We start from the raw sequence: 8377 nt of genomic DNA, 5'->3' as shown, positions 1-8377 counted from the left end.
TAGGAAACTATATTCTAGCTCAAAGACAGAGATACTTAAAGAAAACCCTCATTTCTTCACTTTGGGAATCGAAATTATGTCTTTTGTGTGGCAGATGAAACGCCTACGCATTACACCACACATGTCAGTGGAATGATCTTTGGTTCCCTTATGATGCCTTCGGTATGAAAAGATACGAAAGGTAAATGCATGTACTTTAAAATACGTTCTAGTCGAGTGCTCCAGACCTAGTAGAGTTCCGATCCTTACTATGGGCGTCAGCGTTTTAAGAGAGAGAGAGAATACATGTGTAATTAATTGCCCAGGCAAATGCAATTCCAGACAAACAGATACAGTTTTTTAAAACAAGTAAAGTCAACACATTGCCATGCCAGAAAAAAACAGTATGAAATCGCAGGAGTATTATTTATTGATTCCTTTTCTGTCGCTTGTGAAAAAAACCCCCATTTTCGATTGTCTTTGATGGGTATGTCAACGTGGGGGAAAAAGATAAACTGTTCCTTGAAATCAAGTTACTTCTCTGGGTGTCAAATTGTTGACACTCCTTAGTACCACACCCGATGCCAATGTGACACACTCGTGTACACGATGCTTTTATTCTGTGGAAACAAATGTAAGTTCATTTTCATGTGTCAATTATTTCTATTTCAAATTTGTATAGGACACACATGTCAAATCACGGTGGAATCTGGCGCTCGTCAGTTTTTGTGCTTACGAATTTTTTTGCTTATTCTTTAAGTCTGTTCCTTTGCCCTGCTTTTGGGGAGAGAAAATACCCATCTTTCTTGAATTAAGTCGAAATATTTTGCAATGAAAGAACTTGAGGGGTGGGGGTGGGGAAGTGCGTGGTGTCAGAAGTAAAAATTAGTGGGAAAATAGCCGCCAAAGTTTTGTGACTTCCAAAACGTGAGTGTCCATGAGACTGTAAATTTACATTTTTGTGTGCTTTCGATTAACATTTTTCAGTAAAAGCCATACAGAAAATGTGTTTTCGATTGAACATAAGAGGCTTAAAGCCAAAAATAAACATCCGATAAACATTGCAGGAATGACGGAAAAATCTCGATTTCTTCGATTTCATTATTTTGACGAGAGCCTGTTTTCACAACGATGCCACACAATTATTGTTATCATTACAATGATATTTTAAAAATTTTATTCGACTTATTTCTCCAACGGCCATGAACACTGGGACTTACAATATTAGAATTGTTTCCTCACAGATCATAATAATATTACTTTTTGATTTGAATACCTTACTTTTCCAGACGAACCCCCCCGACATACTCCAAAAAGCAGCAACAGACAACAACAGCAAAACGAAACCAAACACAACAAATTTTTAAAAAAGCCTGTAGTCTTTTCGAATCCGGTATTGTCAAATGTCTTCTACATCTTCATGTTAAACACAACTCAGATTATGATTATATGGTACGACAACCAGCTGCTTACCTACAGTTTTGTATAAGGGAGAAAGAATCTTACGAAATATTACGCAACGTTTTGGATGTCAGGTTCTTCAAATGTCCCAAATGAATTCATACTTAAGACTCACGGTTTAGAAATTCAATCGAAGAGTATTTTTGAATGGAAACTGAAGCCTCGAGCATTCCATTTCAGAATTGGCAGAGAAAAGTTCGAGCTGGCTGTGGACGAACTGGAATGAAAGCTGGGCCATATAAAATAAAACAAGAAATAGATACGGGCTTTTTATTTTTTTCTAACATTATTCGTTGGCTTCTTCAGATAGAGACAGGGGGCTCTCATGGTCTATAGATTAAGGTGTTCGCCTCTCATTCAATAGGTCCCGGTTTCGAATCCGGAGAGCGACAGAACATTTTCTTCTCTAAAATTTTCCTCTTTCCCATCCTGCCCTGCTCTCTAACAATGTTCTGTCGTCTGCCTTCGTCCCAACTTTCTGCCCCCACCCCCTCATCTCCTGTGCCCCCTCCTCTGGGCTCCTGGCTCTTTCTGCTGTCTTTCCACAGCAACTCGTTAGCTTCTTCTCACTGCTGTCTTCCAGCCACACCCCAGATCTTCTGGTAGGAAAGATCTACACCTAGCCTTCTCGGACAACGGCAAAAAATCTCGGAGGTCTCGTGTGCACGTTCCGCACGTTAAAGGTCCCTTTGTGGTCCAAAATCGATAAGAGTAGGCTTCGGCCACCACCCGGGCAAAATTCAAAATGTCCTACCAACTGAAAATGTTTCATATGTCTCATGCACTCATAAGACCTTTTGCAGTTGCGAGCGCCGTAAATCATACCCCCCCCCCCCCAAAAAAAAAGAAAAAAAAAAGAAATGAGACAACTCACCTCTCATATGCTCAAGAGGTACTGCAGAGGATTTGATAGAAGAATAACAACACAATGCAGATCGGCCTATCGTTGGGTGAGCCAGTGCATCCTGTATAGTACGAGAAAGAGAGAGAGGGGGGGGTAGAGGCTGTTCTTTTATAGCGATGAAGGTGCAAAATAAAAGCAAGAAGCATAGACAATGATGTCGCTCCTTTTGTCATAATGTCTAGCAAGTTATTATACAACGTTGAAAATCTTTCGATTTTCTTAATTTACATAGACAACAGAAAAAGTCTAAAAATCTGCTGGAGACTGATAGAAAACAAATGAGTGTATTGAATTAAAAATAAGTAAAAGCTCAATTTCTAGAAAAGTGGGCATAACATTTTGAACTCTACTTCACATTCAATAGCGCAAAATGGCCTTTCTAACATAAATAAATAGATAACACTGGCCAACCAAATTTAACATTTTTCTGCAGCATGGAGATTGAGACGATATATTTCTGCAGTCATTATTGGGACCTCTACGCGGTGCTGCAGACCCCGGAACAAGTACAGCTCCGGGCCGAACGCCAATCAACCCCTGGATTCAGAAAGGAACGGGGGCATCCTGACGACCTGCAGCACGCACTGTATGAGTGCCCGCGGGAGGAAGCACATCGAGGCCCACTTATGGAGAACAACGCGAGACCGGGCCGGATGTACTCTGGACGAGGGCACAAGAGGTTGCCGCTTACCTGTCTGCCTGCGGCAGACTGCCGCCCTCCTCACGGAGGCCAGCCAGAAGAAGAAGAAGAAGAAGAAGACGATATATTGTAACTCGAGGTGGCTGAAACCAAAAAATGGCATCAGTTTTGCTCTAACACAGTGGTTTTCAAAGTGGGCGCTACCGCTCCCAGGGGGGCGGTGGCGAGATTTTGGGGGGCGCTGTGGCGAAACTGGGCGATTGGGGGCGATGTGAAATTTTCATGACGTGCAACATAAAACATGATGAAGGGAAAAAGCCACATAAAAGACAAAAACAAAAACAAAAATAGATAGCTTAGGCATAGTTTACAATACTACTTATAACTAAGAACTTTCTTTCCCAGCCCCGCAAATCCCATATAAAGAAGATTCATTACGACAAATCTGACAAAGATCTGGCATACTTCAAAACTCTAAAGATCAATTTTCAGAGATGAAAATCAGTTAAACCGACGTTTGCAGCCAACGTCGATCAAGCTGATGAAGGCTTACGAGCAACATATAATTTATCTCAGCTAATTACAAAGGCAGGCAAACACCATGCTATTGGTGAGGATCTCATATTGCATGCGATAAGAGAGGTGGTCAGCACAGTCCTGCAACGTGCCCCGGAGCCTGTGTTGAAAGTTCTCCCACTAAGTGACGATACCGTTCAAAGACGTATTGGTGAGATTCAGCAAATAATGAGGAATCACTGTGCAAAATGCTGAAAGGACGTGAGCTCAGCCTTTAACTGGATATCAGTTCATAGAGAGTGAGGAAATAATGCAAGAATTGTTATTTGCGAAAATGTTTGAAACAGATACCAAAGGCGAGTCCATTTTCAAAGTGGTCCAAGAATTTTTCGAGGACAAACAGATCCCTCTGACCAATACAGTTGCCTGTGCAACAGATGGGGCACCGTCTATGGCAGGTTGGGAAAGTGAATTATGAACTTGTTGAAGAAATCAGTCCATTGAGTATTTACTGTTTACTGTGTCATTCACAGACAGAATTTGGTGGCAAAAAACCTGAATGAAAGTCTGCATGAAACATTGGCCATTGCCATCAAGTGTGTGAACAAGATCAAAGTCCATGCTTTGAACTCGAGACTATTTCAACAGCTGCCCACTGAAAATGACGAGTACTTTCAATGCTTACTTTTACACACTGAAGTTTGGTGGCTCTCGAAAGGAAACTGTTGAACATGATTATTGTTCTGCCTGTTTGACTCTGTGCTGGAGATTTTTTTTCAAGAAACAGACAGTGATCTCTGCAATAAACTAAAAAAAACACAAGAACAACATTGCGCTCCTCAAAGATCTTTTCTCAAAGTTCAACCAGTTCAACTTCCAGCTGCAGGGGAATGACACCAACCTGATCAAGGCTTTCATCATTCTTGTCGAAATTAGAAATGATCCGCCGAAACATTGGCAGAGGAAAATCTCTCAGTTTCCTAGCTTGACGAAGACACTGAAAGAATGGTGCGTTTCGGACGAGGAGCTACAAATATATATAGCAACCACCTCAGAGATTTGCATGCTGATATGAAGACAAGGTTTAGCCTCCTGATATGTTTAAACTGGAAAATCCATACTGGATACTGGAACCATTGAACACTGAAACAGATGATAACCTGCCAGTAGCAATTGAAGAAGAGCTTCTGACGATGAAATGTGACTTTGAAATCAAACCATTGTTCAAAAAGCCGTGACAGTCATTCTGGTTGAAAACTGTTGTGCAAGACAAATATCCCTCAAAGTGGGAAAAGATCAAGTTGTTGTTCATCTCTTTTCCCGCCTCCTATCTAGTAGAAAGGGCCGGGGATTCAGTGCAATGACAAGGTTGCTGACGAAGCGTAGCGATTTGCGTCTGCTACTGACCAATCTGAAACCTGATGTTGATAAGTTGTTTCCGTCTTAGCAGGTCCATCCTTTCCATTGGGGTAGTGTCAATAACTTATTTGTGCATGCTTACTCCGCAGTTTACCCTTACTTGATATCTTAATGTGTCTTTTCTTCTTTTTTTCTTTTCTTCCTTTAAAAAAAAAAGCAAAACATTCACTTGTTTATCAGAGTTTTTTATGTGCATGTGCTGCCACTGCTGATGAAACTGATGTTGATGATGATGATGATGATGATGATGATGATGATGATGATGATGATGATGGTGATGATGATGATGATGATGATGATGGTGATGATGACGATGACGATGACGATGATAATTACAGACTAAGATCTATGCCTACTTTTTCTTTCGTGTGGTTTCTCACATTTGAACAACTTAATAACATTTTTATTTTCTACAATTGAGATATTTGATACAAATCTCAGGCCACTTCATTGCAGCACGTTAATACATATTTCATTTTTATTGATGTTAATAACACTGGTCGTTTAATACCGATGACAACTATATATGCATAAAATGACAGTATATTGTTCTCAGATTGATGGTTGGGGCGGAGTAGGGGGCGCTGGGACTCGGCTGGGTGAAAAAGGGGGCGGTGGGCGAAAAAAGTTGGAAAACCACTGATCTAAATGACTAATTAAAAAATGAACTTTGCTGCTTGTATTGCAGCCCAATAGATTGGGATTTTTCTACTCTTCTGTCTCCGAAAGAGTTTCACCAAAGACACAAACGACTCCCAAGCAAGCTCATGTCTCTATATTATGTCACTCATCAAGCAAATGATCAGCTTTCTGATCTAGTGGGCACTGAAAACACCAGCCCTAATTTTCCCGTAACTGAGATGAGGAAAATCTGTACTTTGCAACATACTTGAAACACCCTCCCCCCCCTTTTCCCTTAAAGTCTAGTGCTTTCACGAATTGCTTCATCAAGTCCAATTTGATATGAAGGGAAGGAAATATAATTGTTTCCCTCGACATAAGTAGTTCATTGATGATATTCTTCCCGCCAACTGTTAGAGCTGTCCTCACTGATCAAATCATTTCTTCCCAGTTTATTTCCTTAACCATCCTACAGAAAAAAGAGATCAAGGACACTTTGTAGACTATAGTCCCCCTGTTGGTTAAGTAAGAAGTTGACCATTTTCAGACCAACACAAATCTTTTAGCTATGATCCCTGTATTCAAGTCAATCGAGAACTGTTTTCATGTACCTGTATTGATTTTTTTTAAAATAACAGAACCGAGTAACTAAAAGGAACGACCCGAATGAATTTCCGTTACGGTATAGCACACACTTCAGACTTGTTTTTGGACTTTGTAAGTCTAAGAAAAGTCTCCACTTGTCCGGATTATAGTGAGATACAACCGATGCATACAAAAAACCTGGTACATCGTGACAGAAGACAAAGTCTTTGTTACAAAGTACTGTAACAGTTTCCTTTTTCTACTTCGATAAAACTATCTCTACATCATTTTTTAAACAGATTTTTTTACTTTCGGTCTTGAAATCATAAGTTATGATCTGCTGAAGTCTAATCATTCAATTCTGGATGACTAAAACAACTGGGATTTGAAATCGATTTGTGTGAAAAATGTGATATTCGTCCTTAGGAACACTATTTTTGCTAAATCTCTAAAAACTGTTTTTACGAGAAAAAGGAGGCTTTATAGGCAAAGCAATACTTTTGGAAGATTGTTTGGCATTCTCTTGTAAAGACGGAATGTCAAAATGGAAAGTGGTGGAGCTACATTTTTGTAGGGCACGTGCAGGAATATAGTTATGTTTTATTACTTTTATAGCACAGAAGTATTGGCGTAATTCAACTTTTATTGATCACCTACTTATTTTGGATTAAAAGTCATGCAGTTCAACAAGCTACTCTTGTTCATTTAAGCGAAATTTTAAATAAAATTATATGACACACCGTATGAAATCTCCTTAATTTTCTCATATTTACATAAAAATACACACTTTTCACAGAGCGAAAGCTTGACGTGCTACTCAAAATCTAAAGCCATTTCTGAAATCAGTGACCCCAAACTAGGGAAGACAAAGTCTTAAACCTCATGCCGCAAAATGTGTGTTGACCTGTGTGATTAAATAAATATTTGAATAGATAAATAAATAAATAAATAAATAAATAAATAAATAAATAAATAAATAAATAAACAAAACGTTCAGTAGAATTGCATTTTCACTGAGGAACAGGCAGCGATTTCAATTCTAATGGGAGTGACAAAGTCGTGGGGTTTTGGGGGGACGTGACGTATTTAGTCGGGGAAAAGTCGGGAAAGAGAACGATGACAAAATTTATTAGTGTTGCCTGGAGAGACAACAAGAAAGAAATTAACATAAACAGCAAAAAGAGGCTTTAAAAGAATTAAAGGGATGTTTTTGAGAGGTGGAACTTGTAGCATGGTTTTTAATCATTAGGCAATTTAACTAGATCTAAGTGAGTATTGGAGAGATGATGTTAAAGCTTCGCATTAAGTATGAATGGTATTAAACAATTCTTGGCAAAATTTTGATCAAGTATAGGGAATTCAGCTTGTAACAAATCAAAAACCTTCTCTATTTTCTTTCATAAGGTCCCATTCAAAACTTAAGAAAGCGTAGTTTTCCTCCTTCCAATTCGAAATCTTTTCTGAGGCAAATTATTAGTAGAGATTTTTAGACACACATAGCTAGACCAATATAAGACAGACTTTCTTCTAGGTGTGCCGTTTTTTTAAATCGTTTAGCTACTGTAAAGTATTCTTACATATTCGTATAATACGCAATGTGGTTAACTGAGAGCTCAGGACTTGTCCTTTAGGATTTTTCAAATGGCAATGACGGTTAAGAGTCTCTTCTCACCTGCGCCATACTCACGCAAACTGTTACACATTCAAAGGATAGGTTTAGAGAGTATATTATTCCTAGATATATGTCTTTTGTTCAATGTATACGACTTGACTCTTAGCAGTATTGAAGAATGTAAAGTCCATCCACGATGTAGCAAAGAATTAAATATTGACTATTATAAGGTATGGCTCCATTGACTGAATGCATTGTAAAGCTATTAGGATTTCGCGCAAGAACATACGTTGTATTAACTACGAACCTATCAAAGTGCTTTGCAAATATCAAAGCACTACGAGAGTGTATTTAAGATATAATAGTTTACCAATATTCGTGAGGATCCTGTTAAAAAATTCGCAAAAACTGCCTTGAGCGTCGGCTATCTGGATCAGAGTAGCCGTAATCATCAGAGTGAGTAGGAGGTGGAACATTCCCATGATGGCTGGCTATCTGTAAACAATGAAATGGAAATAGAGCAAAAGTCTCACATGTGCCAAAATTAGTGGGACACATTACAATGTAAACATAACAGTCCGCATATCTATCTCTCTCTCTCTCTCTCTCTCTCTCTCTCTCTCTCTCTCTCTCTCTCTCT

The 8377-nt window shown here is 39.1% G+C and overlaps 1 long non-coding RNA gene across 1 annotated transcript in view; it reads right to left on the bottom strand.

Annotated features, from left to right (window-relative positions):
* Window positions 1-391: 391 nt before the first annotated feature.
* Window positions 392-8377, bottom strand: part of LOC101861526 — a 12076-nt gene continuing 4090 nt past the window's right edge. The window contains exons 2-4 of the long non-coding RNA XR_220776.2: window positions 8108-8232; window positions 2315-2405; window positions 392-599 (exon numbers count right to left, since the gene is read on the bottom strand). This is a non-coding gene — a long non-coding RNA (uncharacterized LOC101861526). The remainder of the gene's footprint in view (window positions 600-2314; window positions 2406-8107; window positions 8233-8377) is intronic.

This window comes from Aplysia californica, unplaced genomic scaffold, assembly GCF_000002075.1.
Source record: "Aplysia californica isolate F4 #8 unplaced genomic scaffold, AplCal3.0 scaffold00439, whole genome shotgun sequence".
Taxonomy (NCBI): Eukaryota; Metazoa; Mollusca; class Gastropoda; order Aplysiida; family Aplysiidae; genus Aplysia; species Aplysia californica.
This window is presented reverse-complemented; position numbering and strand designations above follow the sequence as displayed.